At 41.0% G+C, this 21,077-nt stretch overlaps 1 protein-coding gene across 3 annotated transcripts in view; it reads right to left on the bottom strand.

Annotated features, from left to right (window-relative positions):
- The window catches only part of adgrl1a (adhesion G protein-coupled receptor L1a), a 97,348-nt gene that overhangs the window by 62,096 nt on the left and 14,175 nt on the right, over positions 1-21,077 (bottom strand). The window contains exon 1 of one of the 3 annotated variants that reach the window (XM_078951641.1): positions 13,389-13,531. The exons of the other annotated variants lie outside the window; for them this stretch is intronic. The gene's annotated coding sequence lies outside the window, so the exon portion shown is untranslated. Of the gene's footprint in view, positions 1-13,388; positions 13,532-21,077 lie in introns of those variants that run through there. 3 annotated transcript variants of the gene reach the window in all.

The raw sequence follows: 21,077 nt of genomic DNA on the forward strand, positions 1-21,077 counted from the left end.
AAAACCCATGCTATGAAAGGAAGGATTGCCTCCTAGCAACCAACACAGTCAGGCGTTGAAAGATGAACGGTTCTCATTGATTTACAAATTAGAAAGTGACGAAAGTGATGTGTTAAATATTTGTAATCAAGTTACATTTTTACTTCAAAAACACCTGCATTTAAATTGGAATAAACTGAAAACAGATTTTTTTTCTCCTTTTTTTAAACAACTGGTAAATTCGGTACCAACTGTGTTTGGGCGACATGTAGATCAGATGAAGGGTTGCGTGATCAGCCACAGATGTAGAATTGTGTGGAGCATGATGAGGCTGTGGAAATGTGAATGACAGAAACTTGTGCTCTGCCTGGGGCCCTCTGAGTAATTCCCCCTCTGTCTCATCGACATTGAGGCTTTGTCACACCTGATATGCTTTTCTACTCTCTCGAGTTAGGCAAGACGGCGTAATACAAGGAGGTGTAAGAATAAATGAGGATGAAATAGAATACATTAATTACTTCTTCACCTCCATATGAATGTAATCACTGGCAAAAGTGAATATATAATTATGCTACTTTTCTTTCAAAATTTCGAAGACTCACTATGAAATATCATTACCGTCACCATCTGCAGCTGAGTTTTGCTGTGTGGGAGGTTGTGTTTTTAGTGTCAAACCTGCCTCGTGGGATTCAGAGGTATGACTGTCATGTTTTATTTTTTGATGTCTTTAAACGCTAGCCAAAATCTCTATGTGGAAGTTTTAGTTACAGAATTTTTAAATATGTCCCACCAGGAAGTTGATCAGATTATGCAGAGTTTTACTATGATCACAGGTATGAGGCAGAATGATAAATTGTAAAGGACATGTTTGCTCTTGTATGTCATAAAATATAAAACATACATTGAAACACTGTTTTACAATAAAATGTTATTTTTCTAATTTCCTTAGTCCTTTTATAGGGGCTTCTGTTGCTAGTAAAGACAACAGCATTAGCTGTTATTCCTGCAGACCATCTTAAAAACACTACTAGAACTACTGTAAAGTTAACACTAAAGTTGTCATTCATGATGCATGATGTTACAAAGCTTGCAACAAATGCACAAATACATTAAGGTTAGATCATCTGAACATTTCTCCATTTACTGAGGTGGGTCAGTTCAGGCCGGAGCTCTGGCCTGCTAGTATCTCACTGGCTGCAGCAGCAGGGCTGTTTATATAATGACACCATTGTGCCGTCTCTGTGCAGATGGAACATCAGAGCTCTTGTAATGGCCTGTGTATTAGAGCCAATGTGTTTGATTACTGACTTAGGGAGAGCAGGGATGGGCTGTGTAGTCAATAGGGAATAAGGCTCCATCCAATAGAGCCACCCAGGAGGAAAAAAAAGTCTTATTTGAAGAAACAGAAGAAAGGGGAAAGGGACAAAAAGAAAGGGAGAAAAGTTAATGGAAGCGAGCTTTAAGGGAATGCAAATGAGAAGAGGGATTCTGCAGCACAGCAGAACACAGTGAACGGGTATCAAACAGGACCAGTGTCACTCCAGAAGAGGTAACAGCAAATGGATGTGGCAAAAAATAGAGATAGATCCACTTTCACATTATTCTGTGGTCAATTTTGTGCAATATCTTTTCCTGCCTCAATATGCTTCCTTGAATAAAGCTCGTGAAAATATTACCCTGCAAACCTCCACATCTCTGGAGTCTGCACTTTAATTCTAAAAAAATGAAAAAAAAGGCTTTTTTTTCTAAGTTACAGTATATGTAGAGCAGCAAGAAAGAAACTCAAAACCCCAAGCGACGGCTACACATGCTAATCAGGAAGGATAGGCAGCGTATAGTTTGTCAACAATAGGTGAGTGATGGGGATGGTCTGCCCACAGCGAGTAAGCTAGTGTTTGTCAAGCACTGCTTCCATGCAGCAGACATCCTCCCTGGCCGGGTCCACAGGATCTCCTGTGTGGTTTGTGATTTATTGTGGCCGTGCAGAGCTTGTCACTGTTCATTATTACTGATGCAACAGGAGGCAATGCCACCACCCATCAACGCCTGCCCTGTGATGCCTGCCACAGCTGCCAGAGGAAGTGACCTTAGCATCCACCTGTCTCCTGACACAAACATGGGTTGCAGCCCAACTCTAATGAGTGTAATATCTTACAGGGATAAAACATTCCACCAGACCCACTGGTCTGGTCTCTTAACCAACAACTAACCAGGCAAACATAAGTTGTAGATTAGTTTGTTGATTGTATTTTCTTATTTTGAGGTTAAGAACCTTTTTTTCTTATTTGTTTATAGGATCAGATTAATATATCTTTTAAAATTAGAGTTAAAATGTATTTATTTATTCACATTCTATTCTATCTTCTTCTCCCAGTTCGCCAGTTCGCAATCTTCAGACAGACTAGACATACTTATCAGTCAACCAGCACTGTCAACTCTGTCATGGCGAGCTGTGTTGCAAATCAATGAAACAAAATGAATAATTCACCATAACCATTAAGTCTAAACAAGAGTGATAACTGAACACTCTGACATTTATCTCACAAGCTAGCAGCAATGGATTTTGATATAGCATGATAATGTAACTGTACTGTGCAGCGAAGGTCCCTCTCTCCCCTCGCATTGAGCTGTTCCCAGATGTCACTTGGTTGTGACTGGCAGGCTGCCACCCCATGAGCCCGTGTACCACCGGCACCAGCAAGATCCATCTTCATTAAGGACAGACGCACTGTGAGTTGTGTATGTTATTATCTGTGTCTATTAATCTGAAAGCTCCAGCAGGGCAAGCCCCGTCTCACTGTTGCACTACAGAACACAAACATGTACCCATGCATATCCACATCTTTTTTCTTATAACAAGTACCGCTTTAGCATTGGAGAAAAAAATGTTGCTATCTAGAGACATATTCAATAACTATAGAAGGAAAAATGGATTCATAATTGCTTAATTTCAATTTACCTAATGTAAATACTAAGCACTACCTCCCCAGTGTTGGCGGGCGCCAGGAGCCACATGGTCAAGGCTTGCAGCATTTGCACACATGCACACATGAACACACGCTGAAGAGCCCACCGGGGTGCCACATGTGATGCTGACCCAGTTTAGATCTGTGGCACAAAGTAGAGCAGGGATCCAGAACAAAAAGAGACAGTGACATTTAAAAATAGGCTGACATTCTTTTTATCTCATACAACACAATGGAGGTATCCATTTTTTGTGTCAGAGACACTGCCAAGTAATTATTCCATCACATCTTAAACTTGCGAGGCCACGCCCTTTACGCAGGCATCAGCATGAGTAAAAGCAAGGCAATTACCGTTTTAACTAATCAAGAGCCCAAAATTACAGGACAGGGCAAAGTGCTGTGTGGTATTATTTTGTTGTGGCAAGTATACTAAATGTCACATTAAGTGTGTTACAAAAGATACAAAGACAAAATGTCAAACTTCTTTAGAAAATGTTTTATTCATAGACAAGTAGTATAAATGTATTGTTTACATTTCTGAGGCAATAACTAAAGTTGTATTTTATAATTCATATTGTTACACTTTTAGACATACTGTATTACTACATAAGGTGCAGAACATTCCTAGTTCATGACAAAGGTTTGTAATTTAAAACAGAGGCTATGTCCAAATTCCTCCGTACACCCTAACTACTAAAAGGAAATAGTTCTCTGGATTTTAAAATCAATACAGACACCATGCTCATTACTTTTTTATTTTTAATAACAAATATGATGTCACAAATATAGCCTAATAAATATGAACATTTTATGAAGACCATTAATGAATCCACTCTAATATAAAGATGAAAGCTTGTATGGTTTTCACAAAATAAAATATGTGAAAAATCATTCAATCGCAATGCATTGTGGTCTATATTCGGCAATGTGAGCATCAACACACAGTGGTTTTTTACAGAGACTTTTTAGGGCACTCGATTTTAAATTGTAGAATTAGGTAGCTCTATTTTTTGGAATGCTCTATATAGTACACTAAACAGTGAGCAGTGAAGGAATTTGGACACAACCAGAGCTTTTAATTTATTTGGACACTGCAAGGAGATAGATTCGGGTCAAGTTAATCAATCATTAAAACTTTATTTATAAAGGACATTTTCTACAAGAAAATGTAATCTTGCGTCTTTTGAAGTTAAGTTAGGGATCCACAAATACAAATTTACTTCTTCCCTGGCCGATAGGATTGATTTTTGAGCCATCACATTACCATGAAAATCTGAATGTACATTTTTATGAAAGGTTTTTTAATCCCCACAAATCAGATACATGTGTCATGTCATAGCAAGTATATGTATTATGTTGACATACATAAAAATCTGTCTGTGAATAAACATCTGCATGATTTGTTAAAACCAATGGTTTGAGTGAGTAAATGTGTGTTTGAATGATGGATCTAATTTGATAGTAGTGACCTCAATCTGCCTGCCAAGGTTATCCAGATTTTGAATGTGCAGTGTGAGCACCACGAGATTCTGACACAGCGGCAGGCCAGGCTGACATACATGTCTCAATTCTAAAACATGCCTGTCAATCCATTTACCCTCTTTTTCCATTTGGGTCTGTTTCCTTTACACTTATGTATACATATATAAAACAAACATGTTGTGTTTGCATGTTTTCATTGTCTAACCGCGTTACTTTTCACTGTAAGCTAAAATGCTGTAAACCACTCATTTATTCATTAGTACCTGTAATTAGATAGCCCCGAATCATTCACAACGAGAATGCTAACAAAACGAAGCAAAGGGGGCAAAAGCAGACAATGATACATTCATAATGCAAAGTGTGAAATCAAGTTTACAGCTCAGCAGCAGCTTAAGCAGCTTTCTTTCTAGTGCTCAGCTGCCTGAGTTGCGATGCCTATTTGCATGAGGTGCAAACACACTCAGAGAATCCCAAACTACAGCATATGTTTTACTCCAGGAATAATTTGAGATTTCCTTTTTTTCACTTCCATCCTCCCATCTTTGTTTGAAAAAACACCTTTGGTGAAAAAACACCATGGTTTAAACTCCATTTAAACCATGGAGTTTTGGGGAAGGTAGCGCTTGGAGCGGGGTGGGGGGTGGTGATTACGAGATCTCAGAAGAAAAAAAAACAGCCCAGAGCACCAGAGCTCCAGTCCACTAGGCCATAACAGGTGCTGCTTTCCACTGTCTGCCTCTGTTAATTATCAGCCATGTTCTGTGGGAAATATTTTGCCGGGGATTCACACCAGGTGAACACCCATTAGAGCATGGGTAGAACCCAGAGGATCTGTGTCACCCACTTTCCTGAGTATTCCAGAGGCCCCCTTCATTTAGCCTGAGTTTCATCTCACTGATCTGTGTGAAAGGTGTGGAGATGGAGGAGGGAAACACCGCTGTTGCACCCTAAAGCCAATAGTGGAAGAAAGTATAAAGCCGATTCACAACACAGTCTGAGTGCTGCCCTTGTGTGGTTCAGTGTGAAACAAGGCACATATAATGAAGAAGTACAGGCGTTAAAGCACAATATGAAGAGGAATGTGGGGAAGGTTGCAGATTGAGTCTGAGAAAGCACACAAGATTGAATTAAAAAAAAACACCCCTAACACTTTGCATTCACTGCACACAGAAGTGTACATTTCTATGGCTGGAATGCTTGCCAGTACAATAATTACCCCTACAGAGATGCAGGCACACAGCTTCAGATCTGCACACACAAACAGTTGCCTCTGTCTCACTCCTTTTCTGTCTTTTTCAACGCTTATTTTTTCTTTCATCCCCTCCTGTCTCTGGGGGTTTCAGAACATCAGTTCATCCTCACATTTCCAACTGGTCGCTGGTCTCTAGGGAAACCGCCTATTTCATGTGACCTTTCTCCCTCTTCACTCTGGGAGTCTCAAGCGTCTGGTCACTCTGAATCACTCCCCAGGCCAGCTTTTATTCTGCTAGAAAGATTTAGCAAAGACGGACAATGAAGCACATAAAGGGAGATGAATCAACAGACATCTTATGGCGCCGGCTGCTGCCATCCAAGTGAAAGATGGTACAGTTTGTACTTATCCACCTTATCACCCCTCCCCCTCCAAATATCTCTTTCCAGCCCCACGACTCTTGCTTGCCACACCCCCTTTCTGCCTCTGATTTGTACGTCCATGCACTTTCCATCTCTCTGCAGTCCTCGTCCCATTTTCACACCTCCTCTTAAGATCCCAGTTTGTTTCATTTCTATCAATAATTAAAGACTTTTTGACGGATCTGAAAATAAATAACGTCCGCCAATCGGAGAGGGGCTTTCAGGTTTTCACCACCTGCTCTCACCAATGGGAGGCTTTGGTGACTCAAGTGAAATAAGAAGTGAGTTAAACCTCTGAAAGTAAATTATTACATACCCACTCCAATGAAATTAGTAGTTTTGATGTTTTTAACATGTTTTTGTAGCATTTTTCTCATGATGGAGGACATGAAGAAAATTGAGGGTGTATTCAGACTGGACACCTTTGGTTCTCTTAAAGTTCATTTTCACTGATAATCCGGAAAAGAATTTCCGTCTGAATACACCCAGGTGGACCCTGGTCTGGGACCAGAAACCGCTCTAGGACCTATCTGTCAAGGGGGTCTCAGTTCCAATCCGACTGAGCTCTGGTTTGCTCCGAGTTTCCCCAGTCTCAATGGGTTCAATGCTTTGAGCGGAACAACTGGACCAAAATGGCCAAACATGATACACATCTCTTCTCACATGGTTTTCCCGGCAGTCTATATTTCATCAACACTTATCAGTGTACCTTTTGCCGTTTCCTCAGTAACCGACTTGCAGCATGCCTCCACCGTACTGATTTAAAAAGTGTGATACCTGACCACGATACAGACATTCAAAATTGGTCAGTTAAATATTAAGTCTGAAAAAATGAACTATCTCGACAAGAACCGCAAAGCTTAAGAATTCCATTATTTTTTCCCTTGTTGCTTTGCTTCGCCCTTGTAATTCCTGATCATTGACTGAATAGATCGTGGTTTTGTTTACAAGCTTTGGTTCAGAACATAAAAGTCCGCTTGAAAGCACTCCGAATACAGACCAAAAGCAAGGTGCCTTACTCGCTCCGGAACAAATTAAGCAGACTTGGTCCGGACCAGTGAACTTAGATCAATACTGCGTTTCTAAGAATGTTTTTTTTTCAAATTGTGGTGAATCGGGACCAGAAAAATAATGACATTTGAAAAAGATTGCAGTTGTTACATAGAAGCTATATTTGTCAGGAGACAAGCTTCTTCTACACTCCATTCTGATGCATCATTGTAGACAACTAGATCCATGCACATCTTTTTATTCCTCGTCCGAGCTGGCATCTGGCTCAAAACTGTACAGCTTGATAGCTTCATTAGTGTAAACCATTTTTGTTGCACTGCTAATGTTAGGTTGGGGTGTGAGGGGCTGTAATCTAGCTGGAGAGCATGCAAACAAAGGGATGATGGGAAATGACAGAAGGCACACGCCGCACAAGCAGTCCCATCTACAACTCAGAGGCAAATTGCTAATGAACTCCTGCCACTCTGCAGAAACTATATCCTAGAAAACAACACAGAATGTTTGTTTTTTGGCCATAAACCTTAGTTTTATAATTAAAAGACCAGGGGGAACGCTTATACAGTAGATCAAAATATGATTGGAGTAGAACTTTAAGGCATTTTTGGTTCTTTAAGCCACAAGTTTCTATACTGCAGAGGAAATTAGTGCACTGAAAACAGTTTTTTGTTTTCTCTATGTAGCAAAAGTATTTAAATTGCAAATAGGAATTGGCTGACAGTAGCGCTCAGTCATAAAGGGAAACACACTTAAAGATAAAGAAAGACATGCAAATGAGCTGATTAGCTGAGTATGCAAATCAATTCATTATTTGTAGCAGGCATTTATATGTTAATTGACAGTGGTTCACTGCAAATTAATTATATATATTATGAACTGAGAATAGAATAATCTGTAATCATGAGGCAAATAAAAAGATAAAGATAACAAATAGGTGCCTTTAAATGACTGTCCCACTGTTCTGGGATATCGCACTGGCCCAAACCATGAAAAGAAAAATCCTCATTCCAGTGCTCATATAACACTAAACAGGAGCTCCTCACAATTTTCACATCAAAGTTGAATGTTGGCTTGGCATCAAGAGACGATGGGTGTGGAGGGAGCGCTGCAAGCTGTAAGCTCTGCAGGTTTCTCTCTCTTTCTCTGCTGATGTCTCTCATCCCTATTGTCTTTTGGCCCTCTGACCTGCGCAGGTCTCACGTTCCTGACTCTTCTCTCAGCAAGCAGCTGATCGATAGATGCATCTGACTTCACCCTGACTCAATAACCTTTCATGCACATCCTTTCCCCCTAAGGAGTGAGCCTGTCTGTGTCTGCATGTGTGAGTGTGCTTGTGTTAGGGTGTGTTCCAGCAGGGAAGGACCATGGCACTGCATGCACAAGTTTCTGCAAGCAAGGCATGGTTTGGGGTTTTTTGGCAGCTCTGTTTGCGTATGTGCAGTTGTGTGTGTGTGTGTGTTTGTGCCAGCTTCAGTCTCTCACCCCAGGGCCTAGAAGTCATGGCGGTGAGAAAACAGATTGATTTCTCCCCTCCCACGCACAAACAATTAACTACACAGCGCTCAATTAGACACACGCTGGAGACGCCTCCAGACAAGCCTTTGCCTTGACCTAGGACCTGTGTTCAGAACCAACCTATAGCACTTTGTCTGGACACCAAAACTTTGAGGTGTGGAGATCAGTGGGAACTGCATAGATAGTGGTAGAAAGATGTTTGTTTTATTCATTTTTACAAAATGTGTTCTTCCTGTTGTTCATCATACCTTCCAAGGATTGTGTGTCTCCAAAAATGAGCCAAGATTATCTTTAATGATGTCAAAGGTGTGCATTCTCATTATCACTGGCTGTTCACACCCACCGCTCCACAGCTTGTGTCCCTAGCTGAGTAAGCAGACTTCAGTTGCTAATTTAAAAGCAGGGGAATTCCAGTGGAGTGTGCAGCACTCTGTATCAGGCGCTCCGCGTCCACCTTGGGGACCTATATTCACATAACACATGTTGATCATCCAGTAAAGGACAAACAAGGTTGTCATCCGCATGTCAACTTTCTGTCACTTCTGATTTTTCCACGTGAAACACCCCAGCGAGCATGTCTTTCTGTGGATCTCTCTTTTTCTTGAGCCAAGACATTCTGACAAATGTCTTGGCTCTTTCTCCTGCTTCAGTAAATCCAGCTCTCTCCTTGTTGGCCGTCTCAAAAAATGACATATGTAGGTTTTTTCTGTGCCTAATCAAGGTGAGACTAAAAACCAACTGTTATTTATCATGATAAAATCTTATCATAAAATCTAACTGAGAAGTCTTCACAGGCGGCTAAGTTTTATAGTTTTTAAGTAACATTTTTAATATAAACTTTCACATAATACTGAATTGATACAGACCCTCAAAAAGACAAATCATGTAAGATACATCAATTGTCTGTGCGGTTTCTATGTATGTTTCTTTAACAAGACCTGAACAAGCGTCTGCTTTTTAAAGACTCAATGCGATGGAAATTGTGGTTTTGGTGATTTTGACATGTTCTTGTAGCATTTTTATCTTTATGGAGAACATAAGTTAAAAAAGTTAAACTTGAAATTACCTTTCAAAGTATTGCGTTATTCAAATAGTTAGGATTTAGGAGCAAAAATTAGGTGTAAGAAAGCTTGTGAGTGTGATGTAAGACCTACGCTGCAGTTTCACTAGAACGTTGTTCAATGCTGTTTCCATATTCCATTCAATTCTTTTTTAGTATTTAGAACTACATGAGTTCCTTTTTAAAGTACAATAATTGTTGGTTTAAATATGATGCATATCTTAAATCATGTGACAGACGTTTTGGAGTGACATGAAAAATCTTTAAATCCTTTATTTCAGCGGCCGGCTTTTACCGGACTAACGGGAGTTAATTGTGAAATGGGTTAAATTATATTATGTAATATGCTTCAAGACTGCATGTAAGTGTATAACCTATTTTAAAGCAAATGACAAGAGAGGAGAAAGTTAAAATTCATAGGCAAACAAAGCTCCAATAAGTATTACCATTTCAGATCATCTGGAGGCTAAGAGGACAATACCTGTGGTTAGTGCACATAAACAGAATGTAGTTTGTTCTCTATTGGTCCCTCAAGCTTATTTCTTTTATTGTTTTCACTTTTACTTGTTTTAATAATCCTCCATTTTTAAATTATTTACCAGATTCTTGTGAATTTTGAGTAACAGTTTTCCCTTGTTGTAAAAATGCTGTATTGTAGCTGGTGGCTTATTAATTTCATATATGAATAAGCCACCAGCTACAATATAGCATGCTAATTTATGAATGTGTAAGGCATAGGACTAAATACATTTTTTTCTTCCTCTCACTCTTTTTTTAAGCTGTTGTTAATAAAAAAAAGTCTAAAAAGTATCTAAAAATATAAATATATTTATTAAAAATAAAGTATATCAATACATTTTATCTGTATGTATGTATATATACATATTCTGTATGTATAGGTGTATATGGATATACCTACCATATGCGGTTTCATTGTAGTTGTTGTTTGTTACATTATGTTTTATGCATGCTCGAAATCAATTTGGTCAAAAAAAAGCCTACTGGGTGTGCTTTATGCTCGTCCTGTGAGAGTTTCTGCTTTTCTGCACTGATCAGATGAAGCAACAGAGGGAGAAACAGTGGATTTAACTGGTGTTAGTAATCACAACAGCACATCTCTCCTTTTATATTGATGCAACTGCATGTTTCAAGTCAGGATTTAACACTCAAATCCTAAAGCTGCTTTGAATCCTTGCCCTCACAGCTTCACACATTGGAGGTGACACCACAAGGTACGTACCACTGGGTTTTGCTTCATTGAAATCCCTAACTTGCTAGAAATCTATCAGGAGAGGAAGGATTGTAAATTATCACGTACATATCTGGAAGCTTTTTAGGATCAATTTAATTTCTTTCTAGAATGTACAGAATGTACTGCCCTGCGGAGGGCCTTTTGGTCGTGACAGCCATTCTCCTGTGACTTCTCTCTTTCTGTCGAGCAGCTCCCTCCCATTCCTCTGACCTGCTAACCGCAAGTGGTGTGAAAGCTGGGAACATTTCCACTGTGAGTCTGGGGTCAGGGTGACTCGCTGGCTGCAGGAGACCTGGCTTGCACTCTTGGAGACTGTTTAACATTATAAAGGCACAGAGAAAGAGAAGAGTGGTGAAATATTAATCATCTTAGAATTAAAAAAGCTGTCAGTCAAACCTGCAACGGCACAATGTCCTTGTGCCTCAAACCAGTGGGGCCCAGTGTCATTTGCACATTGAAGCAAAGACATAAATGTCACATTTCTCCACAAGACGTTAACAGAATAGACATGAACAACAAAGTACAATAGCAGCTTGTGAACAAGCAGACAAAGCATGTTTATCAAAGAAGAAGCACAAAAATAACATTCTGAACACCTACAGGCCAACAAATCGTAACAGCCTGGTTTCAGTTACACAGCATTTTAGTCTCCTGCACAGCTCCACAAACTCACAATAATCTGCTGACGCTGTGGCTTCATTGGCTAGTCTGATGCAGCTTTGCCAGCACAGAAGAGCAGTGTGATTCATGACATTTGCCCCGCCCAGCTCCCATGGAACCTAGATCTCTTTTGTAACGACATCACAGTCAGGGCCCTGATTGGTCACCAGATGGCTGCCCTGATTGGATCCTGGCCCAAACTGTGCACACTGAATCACTGGTTCAGTGCTACTCTGGATGCTGATCCAGCCCACCTGCACTACCCAACAAACATCCAAAACACAAAAGTTCTAATCTTTTCATCAACGCGCACAAGGAAGAAGCATTTACACAACAGTAACTACCACAGTGATAATTAATCATGTAACAGCATATGAAGACATCGCCTGTCTCTACCTCGACCTTTTATAAGTCTTGTCAATTGATTTTAAAGCACCCTTTTTGAAGATTATAGCCCTTTAAAATCTAAGTGTCCTTGTTTAACGTATGTTAAGTGACTCTGTCTTGATGCTTTGTGGGTTAGGCCCCATTTCAAGATTTCTGAGCACTGTCCTGGGAGGCATAAAGTATATAAGAAAGCAAGGGCCTTCAAATGGAGAGAAAGGGATTTACTGTGATGTGTGTCCATTTCTGAGTGTATCAGGGCTTTTATGAATGTATCTGCTTTCACTCATTGTCTTTTTTCAGTGACGAGGTGCAATTGGCAACCCTGAAGTGCAGGCATTCTTTTTTAAATACTGTACAAATGCACATTAGCTTCTACTTGAGCCTTGAGAGGTAATCCTACAGCCTCTCTGATTGAGACATGAAACCAGAGCTTCCTTCTATTCGGTCCTCTTGCTCCATTCCCAAAGGGATGCCTGCAGCATGCTTCTCTAAAGATACCCCTGGCACACACACACACAGCAAACACAGTTCCCCAAGGACAGCTGTCGGCATTTCATGGAGTCCAACATTAAAACAAGACCTCCATTCCATTCTTGCGAGTCCCAGAGCTGTACAACGCTTTAACACACTGGAGTTACTGTAGTTAGTCCAGCCCTGGACAGCTTTCATGAGCGCTTCCTTTGTTTCTATCTGTTCTTTTTCTCGATATGCACGTTTCTTCTCAGTTTTGGCATTCTGATCAAACGCTTGCATCTGCAGGTTTTTCAGTCCCTCGAAAAATGAGGGAGAGAAAAACTCAAGCCGCTCATCAGCCCAAGGAAACAGAAGTGCATCATTTGGCAGTTGAACAGACTCCCTGCTGCACCTGTGTCTGCTCAGGCAGATCAGTATTTAGCTGAGGTTCCCTGCTGCCCCGGGTACAATGAGAGGGGGTGGAAGGATGGACTGAGGATTTGAGAAGAAGACTTGGACACCAGTCGACACCTTCTGCGCCAGCGTCACAGGTCAACTGGACCAAATGTCTATTCCCTGCCACTAACAGACAGATGTTTGGTAAGCGACCTTTGGACCAGCTCCACACAAACAAATGAATGTGAAGAGGAACACATTCAACATCTCTCCTGATTCAAAATATCATAATTTGAACCAGTATAAAATAAAAGATCTGCATAAAAATGTTGAATTAAAAATTTATGAATTTTTAATCAGTGGTAATTAACAAATGTTTGTAGTGTCAACAGAACAAAACGAGTAAGCTCATTCAATTGCAACATTACGTTCATTTCCATTTCCTTCCTGTTCCATTTTAGTACACTTTGTCGCTACAACATCACAACTTTCCTTTCTCTCCTAAGTGTTGTGATTACAACAAAACAAGCTTGAAAATTTAGAGAGCCTGTCCCTGTGGGTGCCAAACACTTCCATACCCCTCCCCTCAGATATTTAAGAAAGCTGTTGATCACACCTGCTCCAGCTCCATCCTTGGATGTGGGAGTCACGATGCAGGGAACAGCACTGAATCTGTTATCTGCTTGTGATGCTTCGTTTCCATGGCAACACTCCACCCAGTGTTAAAGTCCTTTTGCTGTCTTTTAATGCGATGTCTGTTCTACAAAACAGTCCGGCCCCTGGAAAAAAGGGCCGAAAACAAGAGTAATCTCTGGAACTAAAGCAGAAGAAAAACAAGGATGGAGGCACCAGACATTCACTAATACATATTGTTTTCCCCTTATTTTATTTTTGAGCTGTTAAAAATGGCATCAAGTAGTTGATTATTGTCCTGTGCTCTTCATTGCCACATGAAAAGGACATTATTCAAAAAGTGAGATTTATTTTATGAATCCATTCTTCTATGACTAATACTGTAGCTATGTTTACCTAATTATGCATAAAACAGACATTCATCAGAGGGGCATTTGTTTGTGCTCCTGTTTCCTCTTGAATAAATCAACAGAACCCCTGGTGAGACAGCGACACCCTTCCTTTTAAAACGCAGAGACCGTGTCATCCCAATCACTGCAACACATTATTTATTGTTTTCTGATGATCAACGTCTCTTTTTTCTTTGTATCACCATTGCAACAAGTGCCATTAATGAGTCCTACAGTACTCATAATCATGGCCTTTACACACGTTCACTTCTTCACACCTTTGAATGCTGCAGTTACAGATCTAGCAACAAAATCTAATGTGTCATTTACTTAATTAGTTCATGCCACATGCAAAAAAATAAATAAATAAATAAATATGTGCAAATCTGGATGCAGGATTTCACACATAGGCTGCCAGTAAAAAACAATCTATTTCATGTCTCAAAAAAAGTTAGAAATTGAAAGCAGCAGATAGAGTGGCAGGATCAGAGTTAAGGTTAGAAAATGTACATTAGCCATATCACTCCTTCTCTCTCCCTCAAGCTGGAGAGCTTTGCAACAAAAAAAGAAAAAAGGCTGAATGGGAGTCCGCGGTGAGACTTTAGGCAGGCTCCAAGGCTACAAAAACACAAGGGAGTGTTAAGGCTGAAACTGGGCACAGACAATCACCAAACCAAACTACTTTGCTTTTATTTTCTTATGATTCCACCAGTGCATGAAAACAAAAACAAACACAAATTGAGGATGCAAAACAGACATTAATGGAGACGTGAGGATAAAAGACATGAGAGACAACAACACAGAAGGGAGCCTGATGGGAAAAGAAAGAGGAGAAACGGAGGGAGGTGCGAGGACCCAGGACGGACGCATAAAAGAGTTGTAATTTGCCTAACGAAAAGGGGAGTGACAGATAGTAGAAAATGAGTGTGCTGAGGGTGGAAATTGATGGTCTAGGAAGCAAGTTGGTGCATTGAAAAAGTTGAAGGAGTAAACAGAGCATGTATTAAAAAAAAGGAAGGTCAAAGATGCAAATGCGAAAAGGAAAAAAGAAGAAAGAGTGATGTCGTGAATGACAGCGTTTCTGGATCTGGCAGAAAGGGGGAGTGGCTGCAAAAAGCAGTGGGTTTGATAAGAAAGGAAGAAGATTTGTGTGGAGAAAGTGGTCTTTAATCAAAATGCTTTTCAATTAATTCTACAATTAAGATGCTGCTCATTAGCACTGGCACACGAGAGATGACATTGCAGTGTTAGACATGTCATTTATGTAATGATGACAGATTGGTGCTCCTGAGGGACAGTCTCTGCTCTGTGACAGCAGAGTTCCCCCCAACAACATCACCTGATGGGTGTGACATCACCTGACCCTATTCAGTGTAGCTGCCAGCGATACAAGACACTTAGGCACTTAACAACAGCTACTGCACATCTTTTTGGCTGTACTTGGAAGGGCAATGATACAGAAGCTGCTCATTCTTTCTATTATCAACTAAACAAGGACATTTGAAAAAGAAAAAGGAAAAAAAAAATAACTCGCACCCAGCTTTTCAATAGAATTGCCCATGGTGTGCATGGGTGCGAGTATTGTACTGTAAATTGTTTTACAGACAATCAATTACCTGCAGACGAGGGCACGTGCACATAAATTCAGGCACACATCCACTTGCCTCACACTCTGCTGGAGCCTCACTCTCTTATACACTGTTGTCATGGAAACCCCATTAAGGGAGGACAGTCAGGCAACAACTCTGGTGAAATCATCCTGTCTCTATTTTACCTCTCTCTTGCTCGTTCTTTCACACATATACACACAGTGTCCTTTTCTTTCACTGCCAGCCATTTCTATTTGTCTCCCTCCATTACTCTCCCTTCCTCACCCATTGTCCTTCTTCTCCTCTCCTTGCGTCACCCTTACTGCACCTCTCTGCCCGTCTCTCTCCATTACCGTGCCGCCTTTTCATCTTCTCACCTCCTGCCTCCCACTTTTCAGGCGAATGTAAATATGTCATCCCACCTCTCCAGTCCTAAAGGTGTTTACATCCGATTTTTGCTTTGTTGTCATGCTCACAATCTGCTCCTCCCCCTGTCCATTCTAAAGAAATAAGAGTATATTTTTGATTAAGGCAGCACCTTTCTTTTGGTGCCCTCTCCAATTAAAGGGGAGATTTACAGGGGAGCCAGTCAGAGGGCACCCTCAGAGGACAGCTTTAATAAGGGCTCTATGCTGCACCGCTCTCTTTTCCATGCTCTCTTGCCTTCTCTTTTAGAAAGATGGCTTGCCATTTAGCAGTTGCGCAGACAGAAGGCAGAGGAAACAGGTTACATGATAACCTTTCCCTGACAGCTGCATTAAACAGTGCCCCAGCTATTAAAAGCAAGCCAACCAACAATGATCAATGTCAATTTGCAGGAGCGCCAGTGCAGTTAAAATGATCACATAAAAGCAATCTCACAAACTGAACTGCAAAGCCAGATGTTATTCAAGCTCACGCACTGAGGCTCAGCTGCCACATTAGTTCCAGCAGCCGTCCCATCCATCTTGTAGCTCTCTGGATGCTGTGGGGCCCACGACAAAGCCTCACAAGTTCATTATATTGATGACACACCTTAGAAAGTGGCAGTTTGTTGTTCACAGACTATCCCAGTTTAGATTCAACTGCTATAGAAACACAACCGTCCTCCCATGTCTTTGTGCTCATCGCTGCTAGTGCTTGTCCCAATGGGCCACTTGTTTGCCACTAGTCGGAGCATCAAGCAGCAACCCTCACCTACCTTGATCTGTTCCAAACCACTTGATGAGCTAGATAACACAGTATGGTGGAGAGCACACACAGGACGCCCCCAGAGAAACAATTTTGAAGGATTTGGGGGGGGGTCTGCAGGTTCCTGAACTAAGACAGCTGTAGAGAAAAAAGAGAATTGGAAACACCGCAGGGACAGTAAGTTCGGGTTGGGGATACGGCTCGATAAATCAAGGAATGGGCAGAGCGAGCGAAGGGCTGCTCTTCATTTGAAAGTTAAAAGCAAGAGCATGGAATAAGTAGGTGGTAGAATGTGAGGAGACGGCAGAGAAAAGGAACGCATCATAGGAAGACAGGGGCATCTGCTGCAGCTTCCAGAGAACCTTTATTCCCATAGAGATGTCTTTAAGATTTTCAGACACGCTTGCATTTATGTCGTCTTAGAGAAGCCCTGATACGTTTATGTTCTTAATAGCCTTTGCGTGTATTGCATACTGAGCGCATGTCTAAGTATAGCAGAGGTGTGACTATGCATGCCTACGAGTTTGCCCTTCCTTGGCACTGGTTGGTTTCAGTGTAAAACAGCAAAAAGCCCTTTGGAGAGCTGACGGCTGAGCGCAGTCTTTGGTATACAGACGGCATAAGAATGAAGTAAAAGCAGAGTTTATATTTAGCTTCATACACATTCATACGGGAGGCACATCTTAATCTTTACAGTTCACAGTGTTCATATGCGCAGAGCAGTTGACTCAGGGCATAAATATAATGTTAGGGCCAAGAGCAGCAACAGCATGAGAATTACCTCTCAAAATGGAGGGGAGCAGGGAGCTCTGTGTTGCAGCGTGGATGTTATGAATATTTGAAGTAGCCATATCGCTAGGCTCCTGGTTGTTGCTTGAGGGGGAAACATGGGCGCAGGCAAAGAGTGGTTGGCAGTACAGACAGGCTGAGTTGGAAGGATGGGGGGGGGTGGACAGTGGCGGTGGCAGCAGCCCATCCTGAGGCTGGCAGCGGGCAGCTCAGTGAATGAAAGCAGGGCAGGTCATGTGTGGGTGGGGAGGCGGGACTTTCCCGCTGCTGAGACAGATGCCACGGTTGTTAGGCTTAACTTCTTTTGCCAAGCACCACCCAACACTGGCCAAAAACAAACTCAAACGCTTGTGGCCAGAGTGGGTCTGTCTGAGCCTGTGTGTTTGAGTACAGAAAGCGTGCGCTGTTTGGTTTGGTATCAGGCTCTAACAGGAGCAAGCACAAGCAGAGCAGTAATGGTTTGCTGTTCAGCCTCGACCACCTTCTTCTTTCATTCTCTCAGTCACTTTCTTCTTCCTATTTCTCACTATCAATCTTTCTAACTCCTTCTACTCTGTGTCTCTCCCTCCATCTTTTTTTTTCATATTTCCCTCTGCTGCAAAGCTGGCTCCCACTGCAGTAAAAAGAGAAGAAATCAGACTTGGGGGGGGGGGGGGGCTGGGGGGGGGGGGTGAAAAAGAAGTAAGAGATAAAGATAGAGCAGTGTGTTATTTGGCTCAGTGTTGCATTATTGGCTTTGGTTGATCTGATCTGAGCAGATTACAGGAATACAATGCTCACAAATCACTGTTCTGCCTCTCGAGCATCACACATTGTGGCCCAAATGAACACACATGCTAATACATACACAACAGCGCACTTTTCACCCTGAGCTGATACTCCCACCTGCGGCATAATTACCCTATACCCATGGAAAAACATATTTCTTCTCAAAACTCTTTTCCTTTGCAGCCTTCCTTGTATTAACTTAAAGTCCCACTCCAATCATGTTTTCAGTTATTGTAAAAGCATTCCCAGTGGTCTTTTAATTATACTGTAATTATTTAGCCAAAATCAAAACCTGTGTCCTTTTCGAGAACTTAGATTCTGCAGAATTTCATTAGAAATATTCCTCTGAGTTGTGGGCAGGAATATAGTTATGGAGTAAGCCTGCCCATTTCCCATCAACCTTCTGTTTATGTGCTCTCCTGCTAGCTTACAGCCCCTCTAAACCCCAACCTAACATTACCTGTGCAACCAAAAGACTGAGCAATATGGAAGCTATCCAGCCGTACAGTTTTGAACCAGATGCCAGCTTAGACGAGGAAAATGAAGACATGCATGGATCTAGTCGTCTACAAGTGTATACGTCAGAGTGGACTAGGGGCTTGTGAATTTCCAAAATAGCTTGTACATCAGAATCACAAGCTTTGTCCCTCAGCAATTTGGGTCTGCTCCTGATTCACAGTGATCTAAACAAAACTCAGAGATGCAAGGTAAGTTTTGATTATATATGTTCTCCATCATAAGAACAATGCCACAAGAATATACTATGAAAAAAAACACACAATTTAAATTGGAGTGGGTCTTTTAGCTGAGTCTCTCACCTGAGGCATAGTAATCCAATACCTCAGGAAAAAAGTATTTCTTCTCTTAACTCGTTTTCCTTCACAACCCTTCCTTGACTTAACTGAACCCCGTTGGGCTGCAAGGATGTTGGGGTGTGTTATAGCCAATGTCAGTGTTTTAATTCAAGCATTGATCATGCAGATTTTAAGATTGAGTGAAAAAGGGTAGGAAACAAAGATAAGCCAAAATACATTTTGTCAGAAAGCAATATTTTACTCAGGAAAAAAAAACAACACTCAACTAAGAGCGCTCAAAGACTAGAACGCATTTTTTCAAATCCGAAGGACAAACGCGTCATACATATAAACGGCACAGGAGTGTTTCAAAGCATCACTAATGTTTTCTAACTCTGTCTTACCTACAAAAATGAACTGGACTTAACACGAACGCACATACCAAACCGCAACCACACTCATTTCATCTGTAGCACAGCGGGCCCTTGGATGCCGATCCATAAACATTGATTCACACTTCAACAGCTCTTATTCATTTATCTATTTACTCATTCATCCGTTTATACGTTTCATGTCAAAGAAGTGCCAGCTGCCGTGGCTGAAGTCTGGTAATTGATTGACTTGTGTCGGATTTTCATTATTATTTATTTTTTACTTGCTGGACACAAAAATGTCTGCTTCTGTTTGCTGGAAACTTTACAGGGAGATATTGGAGGGCCTATTTTATTTGTCCATCAATCCAAAGAAGAAAAAAAAAGGCTTTTCTCTTTTGTCTGCCCTTATAACAGACTGAGGTATCGACGTCTTGCAGTCTCACTGTAACTTTCAGTCATTGGTGCTATTTTTTTTCTAATAAAACTAAATAAAAATGCTGGTTATACAGTAATTTAGGGGAAAAATAGCCGCTTGGCAAGCACATCACATTACAAATTCAACAGTTACATCTCTTACACACGCAAGCTAACAATCATGGTGAAAGCTTTACCAAGCCAGCCATGGTGTCTGGGTAGCAGACAAGCTTCAGAGACAACAACAGTGAAAATTAAATTCCATTGAAGGCTAATTACATTTCCAACCTCTGCTGAGTCTCACTGCTATTGAGACAGTCAGGGAAATCTGCCGCAACTGTTCCATCGCAGAAATTGATAGTGAAACACAATACAGCATAAATTATTGAGCTTGATCACCAAGACGTGGGCTCTAAAAGAGACAGCGAGAGGCTCAACGACACATGATGCAGCCCAGGACAGTGAAGAGCGCAGCAAAGCCTGGGACAAAAAAGTGAGACGGACAAGCGAGCAGTAAAAAGTGAAAGGCTGGTGTGGGAGCATCAGTGAACAATGTTTCTGCGTTTATACCATGCAAATTTTCCTGACATTTCATGGGCAGTATTGTTTTGCTGCTACCGTTGGTGGGTAAGTGTATGAGGTGAGTGGGGGTTAAGCATTGCACAGGCGGTACGGAACATACGACAACACACGCATCCCCACACTAAGCGAATAACCATTCGCTTAGTGTCAAACTCGTCTAAACAAGGTTTACCTTCTTGTCTTCTGAAGCAAACAAACCACGTGTATCACCAGAGAAAGAAAAAGCAAGAATAAATCATCTTGCCGCTTTCAGGTAACTGCTCCTTTAATCGAGCTCTGGCATCGTTTAGTGTTCCTCTACCAACCAATGTGAAGATGCTCATTTATTACACGAGACAAAATGGTTCCCACTTTAAGCATCGCAACAAGGCAGGATTTATCAAGGAACATTTTAGTCTCAGGTTTCTGTTGTTAAATTTCTCTGACCAAAATTCTTGAATGACGCGTCTTCCATGTGGATGAACTAGTTTAACCTAACAATGTAATATCTATTAAATTATTATTATTATTATCATTATTATTATGTGCGACAGACTGGCAACCTGTCCAGGATAGGCTACGTCAGTCCTGTGACCCCGAAAGAGACAGAACGGGTTTAGAAGATGAATGAATGAATTGTGAGTTATTATTATTATTATTATTATTATTATTATTATTATTATTATTATTATTATTATTATTATTATTATTATTATTATTATTATTATTATTATTTATTCACATTTATAATTTCTCAATTTTGAATTACAAATTTTTATCAGATTTAAATTTAGTTTCTTACCCTCACAGAGCCCTCAGGTCCG

Source organism: Oryzias latipes, chromosome 8 (assembly GCF_053564925.1).
Source record: "Oryzias latipes strain Hd-rR chromosome 8, Olatipes_Hd-rR_3.1".
NCBI classification, from domain to species: domain Eukaryota; kingdom Metazoa; phylum Chordata; class Actinopteri; order Beloniformes; family Adrianichthyidae; genus Oryzias; species Oryzias latipes.